The 20,929-nt window shown below is 37.4% G+C and overlaps 2 long non-coding RNA genes across 2 annotated transcripts; one reads left to right on the top strand and one right to left on the bottom strand.

Moving 5' to 3' along the window:
* The first annotated feature begins 427 nt into the window (after positions 1-427).
* LOC137239917 (uncharacterized) lies at positions 428-4,867 on the top strand. The gene is made up of 4 exons (XR_010949546.1): positions 428-2,441; positions 2,540-2,718; positions 2,776-2,932; positions 2,995-4,867. It is a non-coding gene; the product is annotated as an uncharacterized lncRNA (long non-coding RNA).
* A 7,426-nt stretch (positions 4,868-12,293) lies between these two features.
* Positions 12,294-20,320, bottom strand: LOC137239916 (uncharacterized). Its single transcript, XR_010949545.1, has 5 exons — positions 20,030-20,320; positions 19,448-19,639; positions 19,146-19,375; positions 13,850-14,030; positions 12,294-13,779 (listed from the first exon to the last, which is right to left on the bottom strand). It is a non-coding gene; the product is annotated as an uncharacterized lncRNA (long non-coding RNA).
* Positions 20,321-20,929: the final 609 nt, after the last annotated feature.

The following is a 20,929-nucleotide window of genomic DNA, read 5'->3' as shown; positions in this document are numbered from 1 at the left end:
TTGAAATTTAGTAGGACAAAATTTATGCGCAGCAATTTCAGAGGTGTATTTATAGTTTTTCTCTTAGCAGTCAATATAAAGTTTAAGCGTAAACGGATATACGCGTGTTAAAAAACACGGCTAATGTAAAAGTCATTAAGACGATAATTGGTGAACAAGTTATTGGTGACGATTAAGTAATCGATTAGGTAACGGGTACCTATCTTGTAGGGTTATACCCAGCAAAAATCTAGTGACCAAAGATGGCGACCAACAACAAAATATCCCACATTGTTCCACAATTATTAGTATGGCAGAATGAGATGGCCTAATTGAAATGCCCGATACATATATGCTTGCCTTTTCTTACATGCTATGTACCCTCAAATACGTCACAAAAATTTTATGCGAATCAACCATTTGTTATTTTCAGCTTGAAACGCAACAGCAGAGTAAGAAAAATTTATTTACAAATAATTTAGGATATAATAAAAACTAAATTTAAATTAAGTGTTGTGTGCGCTATGGTATTTGCATTTATATTTTCCACAAAGGAACCAAAATCAAGTGATTTTTAATGGATGTAGGTTATTGCATTTTTGGTAGCATCTGCGTACAGTGAATAATTCAATTCGTGCATATAAAAAACGTTTATACATAAATTAATATGAGCTATGGAATCTTCAATGAAACTAGGTGCCGTACTATTGGTGTCCTGTGAAAATTATAGATGTAAATGGTGAAGAAAAAGAATTTCCATTGACAAAAAGTGATTTACCAACATATTTTCCCAATCGCTTAGCGCTGAGTTTTGAAGCAGAAGAGGTACGTCATTGCATTTTAGAGCACAAAACACAAAGTGATTTACTTGATCATAAAGAAAGTTTGGCATTGTAATATATTGAGGATCAAATTCGTAGACAATTGGGCGTTACTTACGCAGAGGATAAAACAAATTTGTGCAAATTGTTGGAATAAGAAATTCACATCGGAATTTTAAAACAATTGTTTTTTTTTTTTTTAATTAAATTAATATATGTAACATGTAACTAACAAAAATATCTACGAGCTTTTCAATGCTTTTTATACCCGCGTACTAGCTGCATATCCTCATCTTCGTATTCAGCATCCTGTTTTCGTTTCAATTCCCGTGCGTACAAGTCTTTAAATGCTTCAAATTCAGCAAGTGTAATATGGCACACCTTAGTTGCAAATGCATTGTCCGATTTATTGGTTATTTGATATAAAAGTGGATTCTTAGTTGGCTCATCTGGATCTACTTTAAGTGGTCTTGGTTTGAATAGACCCAGTCTTTCAAGAAAGACATGGCGGCAACGTATCTCCTCTAATGGCTTAGATAACGCTTCTGATTTTATTTTTTCAGGTATTTCCGCACGCATTACCTCTTTCAAGTACGTCACCTTTTCTTCGGCACGTCGCTCCGACTGTTCAAGTAAATCCGGACAATTCATTAACAATTTCCAAACATTTTTGCTAGTGCCAGCAAATGATTTCAAATAACCAATATGTTTACGTAAACGCATGTCTTGCTGTCTTCTGTGAAGCAACGGCACATATTTATTGGAATTTGTTAAAAATTTCCGCAACATTACGAAAGCTATAGGAACCTCGGTTCAAAACAAATAGAACAGCAGATTGCGGTGATGTAATGCCGTACTGTAAATAGCCTCGTCAAAATGGCTGCGTCACAATCGGCGCTTTCAGGAAACTTGTGTTGAGCAACAATGCAAAGAGGATAAATAAAATAAGAGCCACCAGTCTGCTACGAGTGGCGAGTAACTCCCAGAAATCAAAAAATATATGCCGAATTTTTTCAAAGAGGGACATTTTTGAATTGTCTCGCATTTATTCCTACAGTGTAGATACTTTATGCAACTGTGATTTTTGGAAAGAGAATTAATTAGTTAATTAAATACAGGCGGAAAAATAAACGCAAGTACCCCACGAAAATGGTTAGAAGACATTTTATGCACATCTCGCCCAAAAAAACAGCGACTTCCTCTTAGAAAACATTGAGCATACGTCTCTTCATAATTTATCCTCTTTGCTTTGGCTTTTTACGTTTATCGCGTCACTAAAGCTGCAGACATTGGTGCTTATAACAGCTGATTCGACCAACCTTATGAGAATCAATGCAATCAATTATTGGTGCCGCTAAGGTCGTAAACATATCGTAGCCAACCAATTGGTTTTTGGTTTACCGTCGTAACAATAAACAGCTGATTACGTTAGGGATACGACTACATCATCGATGTAGCACAACACAGCGCGTCCTTTCACTCCTCCTTAATACAACGAGTACCATTTTGAATAATGCGGCTACTTCCTTAACCAACGAAGGAACATTCCCTACAACAAACGAAAATATAATGGCGATACTACAAACAATATTACAGAAGCATATCGACCTGGAATTTAGATTGACTAAGATTGAAGAAAAGGTGCATAGTGAAATATTGAACTGTTATTTGTGAAACCCTAGTAATTGTAGCCGCAATACCTTGATTCTCTTTAATTATTATTTATGCTATAATTTCAGCTTCCAGAATTGGCAGAAGTCATGGCTCAACATTGGAAGAAAACGCACAAAATATTATGCCGTATCAGCGGAGAAATGGAAAATGATACTCACACTCTATCGTTATGCCACTAACATCGCTGGATTCAGTTTATGACATTGAGAAAAAGTTGGACTCAGATGATTATCAAGAATCATTGGTATTTTTGAATATTTTTAATTGTATTTCATAACTTAAATTGGTGGTTTTCATTTAGAAATCATATATCTTTATGCTGAAAGATGCATCATCAGACATTATTGGAGTAATGAGAAAACTTTTCTCTGACAACGTTCTTTTCAATTTTAACTGGGACGGAGTACATGGCAAACGATCTTTATCTAAACTGAAACTCGTGAACAGCGTACTTTTTGGTAGTGTAATTTAAATTGTTTTAAAATGTCATTATTTTCATTGTCCATTCCTATTAATTTAGACGTTTTCAAACTGCAAGGCAGAATCGACTTCGAAGACAGCATGAGACGGTGTTTAACGCTGAGCCACAACCGGCATAAACAAAGGCGGTATCTGAGCAATAAATCCAGCTCTGCAACAGCATAAGCCTACATACAACAAACGAACAAGACACACTGAAGTAATCTTGATTAAAAACTATATAAGAACCTAATAATTCTAAGTTTTTTCCTACGTTCCTATTCTAAGGTTTTTATGCCTAATTAAAATAATATTCAACAATCGCCCAAAGTTTGCAGAGAATTTTAAAGCAATTTAATTGCAACGAATTTGTCAATAATTTTTAACCAAAAATTTATAAACTAGATGTATAAGAAATAAGTATTTTGAATATACATATTTGTGATGAACTTAACTGAAATAATTCTAAGTTTTTTCCTACGTTACTAATCTAAGCTTTTTATGCTCTAATTAAAATAATATTCAACAATCGCACAAAATTTGCAAAGATCTTTAAAGCAATCTAATTGCAACGAATTTGTCAATAATTTTTAACCAAAATTTATAAAATAGATGTATAACAAAAAATATTTTGAATATAAATGATTGCTGATGAATTTAACTGACAGTACCAATACCATCAACTAAATAGTCCTTATAAATATTGTAATCACATAATTCAAAACAAAAAATTATTATGAGTACCTACGTTTATTATTGCAAAATCACGAAGAAAAAAAATTGCATGAAGTACATTCAATCTAAAATTATTCCACTGAATGCATATATCGCATTTTAAACTAAAAAATGTGAAAACTTAAAAAAAATTCAGATCGGTACTTAAGTGTAAATCGATCCATGAAAGCATCGTGAAATAACTTTTTTTTGGTATTTAACGTTATCGTTTAGCCTGGTTTTGTTACCCATTTTGTTATTTTCGTGGAATAAATCAACATTCAACACAAAGTTACTCTGATTATGAGTTGAAATACTTTAAGGGTTAGGTTGCGATATGTAAAATTACATATTTTTGTACACAGTTCTAAAATGTAAAGGAAAAAAATGTATATTTGTGTATTAATTAAATTATTCAAAAGATATTGTTATATTAATGATATAGAGAAGCGCCAACACGAATGCAAGTGGTTTCAAACCACTGGTAGGCAATTCACCACTTTAACTGTCAGAAAAAATTTTAAATTGTTTATTTTATGTAAAAAAAATTTGAAAGTTGCAATTGAAGTTCTGAAAGCTCAGGAATTTCAATTTAAGTTCAAAAAATTACAATTGAAGTTCACAATTTTCAATAGAAGTTCAGTAAATTATAATTGAAGCTCAGGAATTTCAACTGCAGTTCAGCAAATTACAACTGAAGTTCAGAAAATTACAATTTAAGTTCAAATATAATTTTCTGAACTACAAACAGAAATTCTGAACTTCCATTTTAATTTTCTGAACTACAAATAGAAATTTTGAGCTTGAATTTAAATTTTCTGAACTTGAATTGAAATTTTTGAACTTAAATTGTAACTTTCGAACCTCAATTGCAGCTTTCTGAAATAAAATAAAAAAGGTATAGCATTAAAATTGGCGAATTACAAGTCAACTTACTCAAATTGTGAATTGCCTACTCGCGATTTGATGGTTTACTGCAACCAATAGTTTTATTAGTTCTTCTCTTTTGTTTTCTATATCATTAATTAATTTATTTAAGTTTACCTTAACTTTGTTTGCATACAATCGAATACAATAAAATTTGTATCTATGGGTCACCAACAAGACTGAAAAACTATTCCTTAAGACTTATAGTTAATAATTTACAACTATTATAAATAATGTAATATATTGTAAAAATGTTTAATAAAAGAAATGTTAATAGATTTGAATTAAAGAAATATTTTATTTATATAGCAGTATAATCCAAGTAAAAAAACGGTCATAACACTAGTAAAAAGACGGTCATATTAACGTAAAAATACTCGTAAAGTTACAGGTATATAACTCAAAAAATGATTGCCAGAACGTGAATGTAAGAACAGTACAGCATTATAGTTTGTTTACTTTTCGATAACCTAAAACCGTATATGTGTGAGCAGTATGGACAATCACATAAATAGGCACGACGGAATGGACTGGTCACAAATGTTACTGCTGCCCTGTACAAATGCTACTTAGCGATTTACGTGTTCCATCGACACAGCTGTTAGTCATTTTCCTAGTCAATTTACGGGCACATTTTTGCTGGGTAGCTGAATCAGTTGCGATGAAGTATGGACGCACATAGAATACATAGAATTAGTGTAGAGGGTGAAACATAAACACATTTTTCAGTTACATCTGAGTATAATTTATTTATTTATTTAATGCGTATTGAAATTTAGTAGGACAAAATTTATGCGCAGCAATTTCAAAGGTGTATTTAAAGCTTGTCGCTTAGCAGTTCATATAAAGTTTAAGCGTAAACGGATATACGCGAGTTAAAAACACGGCTAATATTATGATACCAAGCGTTTAGCCATCGACAGTAGAAAACAAGAGAGTTATGAGGTTGGAGATTATGTCGTAATTAGAAATGTAGACAATACTGCTGGAGTTAACAAAAAGTTCATTCCCCAAAACAAGGGACCATATGTAGTGCATAAAGTGTTGGGAAATAAGCGGTATGTCATTCGTGATATTAACAACTGCCAATTAACCCAACTTCCTTATGATGGGGTAATAGAGGCCCACCGTATTCGAAGGTGGTTGGATAGAACAAGTGATGATTCCGTTGAGCGTGAAGATAAAGAGCAGGTTCCCTTCGAGGTTAGATAGATATAAGAGCTATTATATATATATGATCGAGATCTGTGTAAAATAGTTTAAGTAAAATTTATGGCAGCTCTGTAAATCGAAACAATTAATGTAAATTATGGCAACACTAGAGAATAAAAAGATGAGGGACTTCCGGTTGGACATTGAAAACGACAGCACGTAGTTTTATTAAATCAACCAGATCTGGAAACCATTGTGAATGATGACTAAGTGTGTAATCTTATCTGTCAAATGCCTGACAGGCTGTTCAATATGGCTACTTTTCAGCGTTTTGACAGGCTGTTTAATATGGCGGCGCCTATCTTCAGCGGGTGATAGAAAGAGAGACAGTATGAGACAGCGATAGTCAAATACAAATCAGGTGATCCAATCACTTTGGAATTTTGACGTTTATGCAGAAGATATCACACTTAGTCATCACTCACAATGCTGGAAACATCCACCCAAATAAATTAACAATATTACTTCATTATAAAACCAAATTTGATTTTGTTATTGTTATTGTTATTGTTGTTATTGAGGATAGATAAAATATGAGCAGCGAGGTAAGAAAACATTTTAAAATATGTAAATAACGCAATGTACCAGTCGTTTTAAAAAATGTTTGAATCGAAAAGCTGTTACGGTCTGCTGTTATGGTCCATAGTACAGGTCTACAAGTAGGATATGTAGCAGCACGCACATACACAGCCACGCTCACCTGATAAAATTCTTGTTCCTGTTAGTTTTTTGTGTGGATGCTATTTGGCACTGTTGTACCTCTTAGGTCCAAGAAAAGTGTAGTAGCTGCTAACAAAAACTGCGTAAAATTTTTATTGTAAAATTACAAATAAAATATCCTTATTTAATTTCAAACGAGCACTAAATTACATCTCTCTTTAAAATCCATATGTTTTGGACAATTTTAATTGCCAAATTGTGATACTTTATTACCGGGGACGATTGCTAAAATACGACCAAATATGTCGGGGGAGGTATTAATAGACGCGTTTTTGCCTCGCTTCCAATAATTCGAATACTTTTTTGCCTTTGGACTATTGATAACAGGATAAAACACGTCTTTTCATTTCTCTTTCCACATTTTTGGACGGGTTATTGCAGTCGAGCTCGGTTTCAAACTGGTTTTCGAGGAGAACTTTTGAGCGGGTAGAAAAACTTATCACCCGTGCTTGTATTCTTAAAACTGGAATAACTACGTGTCCTCAGATAGCCCAATTCAAGACTTTTGTATAATTTTCTGTAGGACCCATATAGGTGCAGTACATTTTCATACTAAATTCGTTCAAAAAAATTTACTATCACAGCAACCCATATCATATATTCCGCTCCTTTTTTTGTTTCCCTGTGTCGCTTTCGACGAAGCAACCCCGGTAATTTTGACACTTCGTTCAGTGTCAAAATTCATGTTCCACGCAGATTCCACGCTAGTTTGACACTGACCGAAGTGTCAAACTGCCGTGTGTTAGAAAGGGAAAGAAATTGTTTCCCTCTCATACATATCATACTTGTAAACCTGTACAATGGTTATGGTCTACGGTTACGGTCCACTTGGGAGCGTTTCCGTTGGAATGGTCTAGTGGCTGGGGATGGGACCTAAAAGTTACGATGAAAAGTATCGAAACAAGAAAAAAAAAGTCGGCAATCGCTAGTAAGAGAAAAACCACGAGTTTCCGGGAAAAAAGAAAAGATATGAGAAGGAAAAAAAAATTGAAGTCCAATTGTGTCAAGAAATTAAACCTTTTACATGTGAAATAAAAACTCGAAAAGGTCAAAAACACATTTTTCTTAGAGAACTGAATATATAATATCCCGTAAGACGACGAAGGCGAAAAGAGATTACAGCACAAAGCGTACATAGAAGCTTCCATTCACAGCCACCCATCGTGGGTACTCCTTACATACCAGAGCAAGCCCCCTTTATAACGTCCCTACAAGACAGGTACCCGTTACCTAATCGATTACTTAATCGTTACCGATAACTTGGTCACCAATTATCGTCTTAATGACTTTTACATTGCTGTCGTGAAAAAGGTAACGCATGGGGTCTCTCAAAATAGTGTACGTGTGACTCACTTTCTCGCTCTTACCTATTGTGTTTTCGACATTCCTTCTCGCTCGATGTTATTTACATTTTTAAGTTACTTCATTAGGTATGTTTTCGTTATCGCTAACCAAAACATATGCAACAAAAACAACACTTGTAACTGGCCTATCGGTTACCCGTACCGGTTACCTTCTGACAAATCGCTTTTTCCATGAATTAAACGCTTCTTTTATGTTCAGATAATATTTAAGGTAATAGTCTAGTTGAGGGGTCGACTGCTAATACGAGTCAAAAAACATCGAGAGAGGTGTCAAACGACGCGTCTTGACATCAGTATTAATAATCCGAAGGCGGAAAATAAAAATTTTAACGCGTTCAAAAGATATTAACGAAAAACCGAAAAAAGACCCGCGGGTACCTCCGAAACCGGGGGTCGGATCCATAGTATTTTTGCGCAGAACACCTTTCTACGTTGGCGGCCTTCGGCCGCGCTTATAAAAAATAACCCTGGGCTACGCCATGCCAAGTCCGGGTGTGTGGTGTAACCGTGGCTACCGCCACGGTGATGCACAATTTTTTTTGGGGGTACTAACACAACAACAACCACATGGAAATCGCCAACTTCAACTGCAAATATCTCCGGACATGGATAAAATTTTTCTTTTCCGCCATCGGATTATTGTTCTCGAGATTAATACGCGTCTTTTGACACCTCTCTCAATATTTTTGGTAGCGTATTAGCAGTCGACCCCTCAACTAGACTATTACCATATTTAATTATAAATAATTCATATATACAATGTTTTTTTTACAATTTAAATTGGTAATAGTCTAGTTGAGGGGTCGACTGCTAATACGCTACCAAAAATATCGAGAGAGGTGTCAAAAGACGCGTATTAATCTCGAGAACAATAATCCGATGGCGGAAAAGGAAAATTTTATCTCTGTCCGGAGATATTTGCAGGTGAAGTTGGCGATTTCCATGTGGTTGTTGTTGTGTTAGTACCCCCCAAAAAAATTGTGCATCACCGTGGCGGTAGCCACGGTTATACGACACACCCGGACTTGGCATGGCGTAGCCCAGGGTTATTTTTTATAAGCGCGGCCGAAGGCCGCCAACGTAGAAAGGTGTTCTGCGCAAAAATACTATGGATCCGACCCCCGGTTTCGGAGGTACCCGCGGGTCTTTTTTCGGTTTTTCGTTAATATCTTTTGAACGCGTTAAAATTTTTATTTTCCGCCTTCGGATTATTAATACTGATGTCAAGACGCGTCGTTTGACACCTCTCTCGATATTTTTTGACGCGTATTAGCAGTCGACCCCTCAACTAGACTATTACCTTTAAATTATTCCCTTATTACTCTAGTGAACTTTACATATGTGAATTTTTATATTTATAAACTATATAAATACATTAACGTCTATTCATAGTCGTGCCCTTTCCGAAACCTTGTTTTGAAGTTCTTATTTTTCCTGCGCTGGTAGTGTTGCTCATCAGTTTGCAGTCATATTAGTTTGATCAGACGTAGCGAAATTAGGAAGCATGTCAGGAGTATCACCAGAATCCAAAGAAGCATGGTGATTCATTTCGCCACCTCCGTTTTCTTCCATATCCGGATTCATTCCATACTAGTCATTATAAATAGCTTGTAGATGCCATATAGGTGTAACCTACCCTCAAGATCTTTCCGTTCAAATCTTGTGGTGTACAATGAGCAAACTTTTCATAAACATGTACACGTAAACTTGTACTTTTTCTAAATTGTTCACCATTCATTTATATAATCATCGCTGGGGATTTCAACTCCAACCTTCTCGTCGACTCAACTCTAAAGCTAAGTATGGAGTCTCTTGGACTTTTTCCCACCAATTTAACTTCACCTACACACTTTACTGACTCAAATTCTTCTTTGCTGGATTTATTTTTTGTGAGTGATCCCCTGAAATTGCTCCACTACGATCAATTGTCGGCATCTTGCTTTTCAAAACACGATCTGATATTTCTTAGTTACAACTTTCAAACGTCACACATACAATGTTCCTTTACATATCGTGATTTTACATAGATTACAGTTCCCTTAATGTAGCGGTGGAGTCGGCTGAGTGGAGCTTGATTCGTACACTGACATCGGTCGATGATCAGGCATCATTCCTACAGAACGATATTATTAGGCTTTTTCGACAACTATGTGCCAGTGAAACTCAAAGCTGCTACACACAATAATACCCCTTGGTTTAGTGCCAATCTAAAACACTTAATACACCAGCGTAACCTTGCTTACTCACGATGGAAAAGATACAAAACCCTGGAGGTTCACAACTGCTTCAAAACAGCTAGGATCGCTGCAAACAAAGCCATTAGGTCAGCTAAGCAGAAATTTTATAATAACAAGTTTAGTGCTGCTTTGAGTTCGAAGGAAACCTGGAAGTCGATTAAACATATTGGTATCGGAAAATCCAAATGTGATATTTCTGTCCTCCCTGATGTAGACATTAATGAGATAAATATAAATTTTGTAAATCTGCCAATCTCAACTGACAATATATGTGCTGATAATTATTGTATTCGCGCTAATGTTGATTTTGGTCCTCTTGAGTTTGCTAGTGTCGATGATTGTGATGTCGTTCAAGCCATTCTTTCAGTAAAGTCTAATGCTATGGGGTTCGATGGTATATGTCCGAAATTTTTAAAAATAATTCTTCCTAAAATCCTTCCTCACTTAACCTACTTGGTTAACTATGTGCTGACGTCCTGTGTATTTCCCAAATGTTGGAAAGTTGCTAAGGTAATCCCAATCCCCAAGCAAAACAAGGAGTATAGGCCTATAGCTATTCTGCCTTTCCTTTCCAAGGTCGTCGAACGAATTTTGCACTGCCAGATAAATACTTATGTGCAGAATAATAACCTCACAGATTCCCAGTCTGGATTCAGGTCAAATCGTAGCTGTAAAACGGCGCTCCTATCGGTGATAGAGGATATTCGAGAACAAGTTGACAAAAATTTTACTGCTTTCCTGACTCTTCTCGACCATTCAAAAGCGTTTGACTCGGTCGACGACACCGTTCTCTGCAAGAAGCTGGACAACCTATTTAATTTCTCCAACTGTGCAACAGCCCTAATCAGATCGTATTTGGCCGACCGAACTCAGGCAGTAAGTGTTGGTAGCAGAAAGTCTGACTTCGTCAGTGTTTTAAGAGGAGTCCCACAAGGCTAAATCCTTGGTCCCCTGTTATTTGTTTTGTATATAAACGATTTGCCTGGTGTTCTCAAGTATTGTAATATTCACATTTATGCTGACGACGTACAATTGTATATGTGCTGTCCTAGTGATCGTACCAGTTCAAGTATTAATAACTTAAATTACGATTTGTGTCAAATTGGTACGTGGGCTTCTATGAACGGCTTATGTCTTAACCCTAAGAAGTCGAAATGTATAGTCATTCATAGAAGGTCACTAGATAAAAGTGGAATGGAAAATTTAATTTTAGACAACACTATTATAGAATACGTTTACACGGCAAAAAATCTAGGTATAGTTTTTAACAAAACCCTGACATGGAAAGATCACATCTTCCGCACAGTGGGAAAAGTGTATGGGATGCTTCGTACACTCTGGCTTCACAAAATTTTACTCCGTTACATATTCGTCTACTAATAGCAAAAGCGTACTTAATACCTACGCTCCTTTATGGTTGTGAGGTTTACTCCAATTGTGACTATGTATGTAATAGGAAACTTAATGTTGTGTATAACAACATTGCTAGATACGTCTATGGGTTGAAAAGACTTGACCACGTCTCTCAACATGCTTACAGGTTGCTAAACATTTCTTTCGATAACCTTATTAACCTTAAAACGCTCACTACGCTACATAAATTAATATATATGAAGGAACCTGACTATCTGTATCGGAGGCTAAATTTTCTCCAGTCGTCTAGATCTGTTCTCCTTACCCACTTCAGACATCGTATGCTAATATCTGATCGCCAGTTCTTCATTAATTCCATACGTCTTTGGAACTCGCTCCCTTCTAGACTTAGGCTTATAAGCAATGCTCTGCTCTTCAATAAAGAATTAACAAGTTTCTATAATAACCAACGTGGTGTGATGGTAGCGTGCTCCGCCTATCACACCGTATGCCCTGGGTTCAACTTCCGGGCAGATCAACATCAACATTTTAGAAATAAGATTTTTCAATTAGAAGAAAATTTTTCTAAGCGGGGTCGCCCCTCGGCAGTGTTTGGCAAGCACTCCGGGTGTATTTCTGCCATGAAAAGCTCTCAGTGAAAACTCATCTGCTTTGCAGATGCCGTTCGGAGTCGGCATAAAACATGTAGGTCCCGTCCGGCCAATTTGTAGGGAAAATCCAGAGGAGCACGACGCAAATTGGAAGAGAAGCTCGGCCTTAGATCTCTTCGGAGGTTATCGCGCCTTACATTTATTTTTTATTTATAATAACCTAGACAATTAAAATACTGATTCCTTCTAAGCAAATGTACTCTATCATTCCTTTATTTATCTATTTACTATTTATTAAATATATTATTTGTTGTAACCTTTTCTTAGCCATAGTCATTAGCTTTAAGTTTCAAGATTAGATTGTTCCTATTTTATGCCTTTTACCGACTAGCACTGTAAAATAATTTTTGTCGAATTGTTGTGCTGGGATGAATTGCCTAATAAATACAAATAAATACAAATACAAAATAAATACAAATACCACATTCTAAACATAGAAAAGATGTTCTTTCATCCACTGATTTCTCATGTTCCTCTATTAAGTGTTTGCGTAAATACCATTGTAAATACCATTGTGATTACAATATGGACAAACAGTCAATTCTAAACTTTTCGTTGTTACATCAATTGTTTTAGCGTGTTGTACACGTAAATGAAAATTCATACTTGAATGTATTTTCGTCTTCCAATCGCATAATTTACATTTTAAATAATGACTATTGGGCATATGAGAAATCTCATGGTCCAATAATTTGTTGAAGCTTGGTGTAGCTGCTTGAATATCACAAAATTTACATTTTGCATCACGTTCGTTATATTTAAATTGTAAATGTTCTGGTTTCTCTACACGATGCATAAAGTTTAGATGCTTTTTCCAACAATGTGCTGAATTTAATTGAAATACATACATTGGGCATTGTCTCATGATAAATTTTCCATAAATATACTAAACTTCTTTATGTAGGCTCTTTTCTTAACATCTAATTCTGGTCGTACTGTCATGTTTTGCTTCAGGTTTAATCCACACTCATACTATTTTCAGATTCTGTTTCATAATTTTCATCATTTTTAATATTGGACTTTGCATCAACATCATTATCATCATCGTCATTTTTTGATAACTCTGTTGTAAGATTCATATTTATCAAAGGTTCATCTTCCTTAGTATTAGAATTAGAAACATCGTCATCTTCGGTTAAGTTTTTATCAAGTTTAGCTTTTTTCCTAGGCTTAAATTCTTCACTATCCGTACTAGAATTAATACCATCATCAACATTTTTCGTGGTCTGTTTGAGTTTTTAAATTTGCCAATGGTTCGCCTTTATCAGTATTAGAATCAGAATGGCCTTGGCCATCTTCACCGTGTTGCAAAGTAGACGACATAAGTTGGTGTTGATGTTTGCGCATATTGTGGATATGTTGGTGGTTCACTAGTCCTTAATTGTTTAGAAGTTTCAACTTGTTGCGATTGTTGTTGTTGTTGCTGGCTGATGATGTGGTGTTAACGTTTGTTGTACAATTTATTCGAGTGATTGCACCTATTGTTGGTGTTGTTATGGTGCTGGAAAACCTTCCGATATTGAAAGTCCTTGATTAGTGTAATCCCCACGTAGTGAACTACTCCTGTGACCTCGTCCGCGGTAACTATTACATCTGAAGGCGCTTAAGTTACAGGCATAGCTGACATCGCCTATATAACAGGTTGACTCTAAAGTAAAAACCAAAACAAAATATTAGAATCCGTGTTTATGAATAACATATTTAAAATAAGCTCTTACAACAACGTGATCGGTGGCTACATCCCCGTGAAAGTAGTGTGGTGTTCCTCCTTGTATAAACGTAGGTACTGGATGTGCTCAACCGTGCAGTTTTCTTCTAATTTGAGCAAATGTATGTTCTTACAGCCACAGCTGGAATATTTGGGATATTTCTATCCTCACATCGTCAAAATCAAATTACCTAGAATGAAAAAGAAACTCATATCAGTAAGAATAGATTAAAAGTTTTTAATATAAGCCGAAAAGTGTTCCACAAATAGGGCTCCACACATAGCTCTTTTCTGAGAGGCAAAAGGCACAAGAGATATTTCAGATAACTAGAATCAGGACCTGGTAAAGTAACTTCGGGGGAAAGGCGATTTAGTCGCCACTACTTCGTATGCGCATTTCTCTGCGCTCCCTTTCGGCATGCATCAATTTCGTCATTACTATAAAGGCCATCTTGCTCACAGCAATCCAACAATCTATTTGTCCGCAAATTCGTGGAACTAAATTCCTAATGGAAGGTTCCTCTCCAAAAACTCTGTTTACAGACAGTCTTTCGCCGTGAAAACGAGGGCAGTAACATTACATGTTCTGCGCTTTCCAATTCGGATGGACAGCTTGGACAGAAAGGATGCTCCTCTACCCCACGCTTATGTAGATATTCCTTGAAGCCACCGTGCCGGTTCAATATCTGTGTGAGATGGGAATTTAGTTCGCCTTGTTTTTGCTTGTACCATTACGCTATATTCCGGACTAGCATGAAGGTCCAGCGCTCTTTTCTCGAATCTTCCCACCGTTCTTGCCACCTAACTATTGTTCGTGACCTTGCGCTTTTCTTAGCATCTTCAGATGGTCGGCTGAATCCAATGCCATACAGATCGGCCATTTCACCTGAGAGTAGATCTACTGGGATTTTCCTGGATAAAACATGGATCGCATCGTGGGAACAGCACATGCTATTCGTATAGCAGTAATGCGGTAGGCTGCTAGTATATCTTTTTGGTGGACCATTTTAGATCTGTGCCATACTGGTGCTGCATATAATATTATAGAGCTGGTTACGTTCGATAATAGCTGACGGGTAGCTTCGCTTGGGCCGCCGATGTTGGGCATTATTCGCGTTAGGGTTCCGCTAACTCTAGAAACTTTCTCACCCACCGCCCTGAAGTGCTCCCTAAAAGTTAGTTTTGAGTCAATGATTACTCCCTAGATATTTAAAGGAGGGCTTTGAATTTATTTGATAGTCTCCTATGGTTAGGACCAACTCATCCACAGTCCGCTTTGAGCTCATCAGAACCACTTCTGTCTTATTGCTAGCCATCTCCAGCCCCGTGTTCAACCATTCCTTTATTCTTCCCACGGCGTCATTACATAATGCTTGGAGCAGATCATGTTTCTTGGCCACTGCTACTACGACAATATCATCTGCATAGCCGACAATTTCCGTGCCTTCGGGAAGGTCGATTTGTAGGACCCCGCCATACATCGCATTTCAAAGAGTTGGACCTAGAACAGATCCCTGAGGGACACCGCCCGTGGTGTTGTGCTTTCTATGTCCCTCATCTGTATCAAAAATGAGTACTTTTTCGCTTAGATAGCTACAAATTATTCGGAGCAGGTACGCAACTTGTCTTGGGACACCCAAAGTGCACTCACGCTTCTCATGGCTCCAGTAGGTTAGCAGCTTCCTAGAACTTAAGCCACTTGCTGCTTCTAGATCTGACAGCTGTCAGCTGGAGTGAGCCCGGCAAGCGCAGGGCACGGTCACAGAACGTAATCGATCGTTTCCTCCTCCAACCCGCACTTCCTACATATGCTATCACTGACCAAGCCTAATTTAAAGGCATGTGACGCCAGAAGGCAGTGTCCAGTAAGAATACCCGTCATGAGTCTAGTCTACAGTTTAATGATAATGTAAATATAAGAATCAGTGTTTATGAATAACATATTTTAATTAATCTCTTACAACAACCTGATCGGTGGCTACATCGCCATGTAGGTAGTGTGGTGTTCCACCTTGTATAAACGTAGGTACTGTATGTGCTCAACCGTGCAAATTGACATTAGCAGTAACATTATTTACATAAACATAGCTTGGTATTTGTGCAGGCCTCAATATAGCATACATTGGTCCAGTTCAGTGTGCACCAGCCACTGGTACAAACACTTTTGAATGCATAGCTTTCATATAGGATGGATGTCCAGCAGTGCTCCGGTTGTGCCAATATGTAATGGGCTGCTCGGTCTCTTGGTACGGCTGTATAGGTATAGGCGGGTGCAATGTATTACTAGTCTGCTCAAGATCGTATGGTACATAGGTGGCTCGAAGACGCCAGAGGGGATTGGGGCCAGAGTTTTCGGACCCAGAGCCAAATTATCAGTACCTCCAAAAGCACATCCGAGCATTTTCCAAGCGGAAGTATTCGCCATAAGTTAGTGCGCTAAGCTGAACCTTCAGCGCTGATACCCCAATGAAACAATTGCCATACTCACCCAGACAGTCAGTCCCCAGTAAAGGCATTTGCGGCGTTCGAAATAAAGTCAGCGCTGGTCCTTCAGTGCGTAGAAAAGCTGAATCAATAGGAGCACACAACGTAGTACTGTTGCACTGGGTCCTAGGCCACAGGGGAGTGGAGGGTAATGAGCAGGCGGACTCTCCCCCAGCGGGTAAGGTGGTCAGAATATACCCGCGGTAGGTATGCCTGTCGTAAAAGGCGACTAAAATACCAGATTCAAGGGGTATGTAGCGCAACCCTTCAGGTTTCCAGCGCAATATATAGCTTCTCCAAACCCAATTGTCAACCTCACCTATCCGCGGCGAATCCTGTTTCATGGAACTTGGGGGTGGGAGGGAGGGGATGACCTGAAGGTTTAATGTGGCCACATAAGTCGTTCCCGAGATGGTCGGGCTAGCACCTGTGGTACCGGTAATATTGATAGCAGAAAAATACAATGCACCCGGCCCTAAGGAAAAAAAATCAGTCGCCACCTGTAACTCCAAGACAGTTCCAACAACTAATTTCGCTGGAATTCTGTATTTTCAGCCTATATTTACTGTTGCTGATCGGAATCACTCGCATTCCGACAGCATTAATATAACAATAAAATTATATGATGTGTAACCAAAATAAGGTCAAACAAAAGTTGGAGCAGGGGGGATTGGAAACACGTCCTTTTCAACCTCCCATTATATTTTGAGCTGTGCTGATCGGAATCTTCATGCATTCCGACAGCGTCTTTAATAAACAAAGTGGAGGGGTGATTGGGTACACGTTATTTTCAATTTCCAACATCCAAAGACAGGTTTAGCTGTGTTGATCGGAGACCAATACATTCTGACAGCTTAAAATACAAATATATTTGAAAAACATAAGTTCCAAATTTTGTTGCCTTAAGCTGGGAGCACTGGAGGATTGGAAACGCGTCCTTTCCAACCTTCCTTAAATGACTGGCTCCCAGACTCGTCCGTTTGTCACGCCAGTAAATATGCTGATCGGAATCACGTGGCATTCCAACAGCATATTCAATAGAAATAAGTGATATAATAATGAATTGTACTTAGTAGTTTAAGTTTTAGGCCTAAACAGCCGTAATAATAAATAAATAAAATTAAATTAAATAAATTATTTTTTACATGATATATCCGAGACTGGAGCGCGAAAAGGAAATGGTAATATTGGAAGCAGCAAAATACAATGCATCCGGCCTTATGGAAAAGAAAATCGGTCGCCACCTGTAACTCCAAACAGTTCCAAAAACTAATTTCGCTGGAATTCGGTATTTTCAGCCGATATTTACTGTTGCTGATCGGAATCACTCGCATTACATTATGAGGAAATACGGCACCTGAGAACACAGCCGTATGAAGCTAAAAAACACAAGCATGTCTTCAGTGAACTCCAAAAACAGGCGTCGGACCTCTATGCCGGTGATTCCTGTTCTCAAAGAACAAAACTAGCAGAGGAAGAACGCACTCTCCCTAGGGAAACGCGAGTAGTCACTCTCAACTTCGATCTGGATACCGTAACAGGTTAAACTCTTACCTATCCAGAATCAACCCCGACATACAAAACATTGTCCTGCTTGTAATGTGTCCCCACATGACACCAACCATCTTAACTGTATTGTGGAACAAACGCCTCTAACACTCCTCTCATTATGGTCTACCCCTGTTGAAACAGAAAGTTTCTTGGACTCCCGTTAGAGGACATTGATGACAATTTGTGATCGGTCGCAGGCGGACAACACGGAAAGAGAGGCAGCAACTGCATGACCCATCGATCCCCAGCCGTTCCTGCCAGTTGGCCCACAGGGGCATTTATTAGCAGAAGGGAGGGAAAAGAGAGAACATTGGCGCAATATGCCAGGCCTGAGTCAATCTAACTTACTGGTAGGGGGTTACAGCACAACTCGATATAGGGCATTAATAGGCCTCTCAAAAAGATAACCTAAGAACCCTAACGGCTATTCTTACTAGACACTGTAGACTGAACAGTTACATGCAAAAGCTGGGTATAATATCGAACAACACATACCGATTTTGTGATGGATCAGCGGACGGTGGACATATTCTTCTAGATTGCGGCGCAATTTCAAGACGTAGAGCTAAGTTTATGGGCTCACCATGGCCAGAGCATTCCCACATTTAATCCCTCAAGCCAAGAACACTGCTGGGGTTCATCAAGGAAGTCGGCTAGGATGAGGTGCTGTGAAGGAGATGTGCAAGTCACTGTGCAATCCTCAATAAATTATCTATCTATCTACGTTCCGGTCTTTAGTTCTTAGTCTGATTAATTGTTAAAGTTTTAGACTAATAAATAAATAAATAAATAAACAAGCACCATTGTGGTACCAGCCCTACCATCTCGGGAACTATTGATATGACTACATTAAACCTTCTAGGGATTGAATATTAATAATGACCATGGAATGCTCGATATATAAATTTCCACGTTTTGAAACAGTGATGAAAAGAGCAAAATTTACTAAAATTTTAACTGGCTGTGGGTAGTAGGTGTTGATGTCCTCTCTTAACGCAATGTAATGACAACAGCGATGCAGGGAAAATGACAAAAATCTTGCAAATCTACTGATAATAACTAATTAATTCCTCCCCTTCTATGCATATATGTATGTATATATGTATTTTTCTCTCCAAACGCTAATTAAAAAAATTAATTGGTTTTCACATGAACTTCGAATCTATCGTATTTGCATTCTTCAGTTGATTATCAACAAAAGCATGACAAATTATCACTAAAAAATTCATACATGTTGCTTATATATTTAATATGGTAGCCAATTTACTTACCCTTTCTGGCGCGATGATTCCTGGACAATCGGGCCTGACTAAACGCGATTTCTTTGCCTTAAGAGATCGTGCTTAACGCGAACCATATCATGTTATGAAACACCTTTGGTGATGCAAAAAATCAAAGACATTTCTGCTTCTAATGCTTCTAGGATAGCAGAAGCAGCTCCCGGTGGCGCCACATAAATAACAGTTGCATGCCGATCAGGTGCCTTTTTTGCTCCGGGTACCTATTCAATTTTAATTCACATTACATTATCTACTATCGCAATTTTTAATCAATACAGATCAATATAAATTACCGAAGCAAATACTGGCAAACCAAGATGCGTAGCTCCACCCTTTTCAGGGAAATACATCCAAGCAGTTTGGTACCGTATTCCAATGCATTTTGCTTGTAAAGTACTTTGTATCCTTGGCAAATGACACGTGGATCGGCATTTAATTGATTTTGGCATATTTTGAGCTAATTCGCAACCCGGCGGAGATGCTATCTATTAGAATAATATAAAATTTTTTTATTATTTAAAAATGCACATACGTATGAATGAAAATCAGAAAGGATATAATATTGTTGTTGTAGCGATAAGGACACCCCGTTATCGACTTTGTTGGTCCTTTGCCGGATGCAGATCGGGTACGTTCCGGGAACCATTTAGGTAATAGGCCGACCATATCGGGAGCGATTTAGTATGACATGAAACCTTGTAGGCCATCCCGTCGATTCTATACAACTTAATATGGTAACGATTTAAAAGACGGTGCACCACCTAATTTTTATCAAAAATTATCAAACGTGAAATCAAAAGACGCGCCTCGAGCTCCGTTTTTATTATTATTTGATATTTTTAAATTAGGTGGTGCACCGTCTTGTAAAACGTTACCCTTAATATTATTTTGGGCGAAGGCCGCCAACGCCAAAAGATGGTCCCTGCAGCAAAATTTTTAATTTCCGTCACATGTCAACTAAAATTAACTTAATGTTATTTTGGGCGAAGGCCGCCAACGCAAAAAGGTGTTCTCTGCAACAAAATTTTTAATTTCCGTCACATATCACAACTAAAAGCACAAGATATTTTTCATTGTAAACAAAGACATTTTTTCTGCGTTTCAATGTTTTCCGGAATAATTAATGAACTGTCATTTCGATGACAGCATGAAACGTCGATGGGTTAGTGGAGAGCGAAAAAAGCTTTGAATGTGTGGGTGAACTGGTTACCTCCGTCTTGTAGGGGTGTTGTGTTTTGGAATTGAGAGCTGATGCCATAGATGAATGGATTTGCAACTCTTTGTTTCGTGAGAGCGGTGTCAAAATGCAAATTTTTTATTACATTTATCAATGATGCCACTACAAACAAAAATGAATAGATCTGAAAATGGGTATTTTTGACATACATTTCGGCGATTATAGTTTCAATCATTTAATAAAATGATAGTCGTAAAATATTTATTTCCTTAAAGTTATTTTACAATAATACGACTATTTAGAGTTAAATATAAACAAATCTAAGTAAAATTTACATTTCGATTAAATTAATTAGTCAAATATTGTAACGCATTTAACTCGCAGTGAAAACCATATATTCTTTTGAAATTTCAGTAAATCGGACCTATGATATAATAGTTAACATTATTTAATGGATAGGGCTTATCCTGCATGTCTGGCGTTCCAGGTTCTGTGATCAAAATGGACTGGTTGCATCGGGAGTTCATATTTACAAAACTTATTTTTAGTGATAACTTTTGAATGGGAAATAATATTTACCCTCCGCCTTCGAACTAAT

This window comes from Eurosta solidaginis, chromosome 2 (genome assembly GCF_040869045.1).
Source record: "Eurosta solidaginis isolate ZX-2024a chromosome 2, ASM4086904v1, whole genome shotgun sequence".
NCBI classification, from domain to species: domain Eukaryota; kingdom Metazoa; phylum Arthropoda; class Insecta; order Diptera; family Tephritidae; genus Eurosta; species Eurosta solidaginis.
This window is presented reverse-complemented; position numbering and strand designations above follow the sequence as displayed.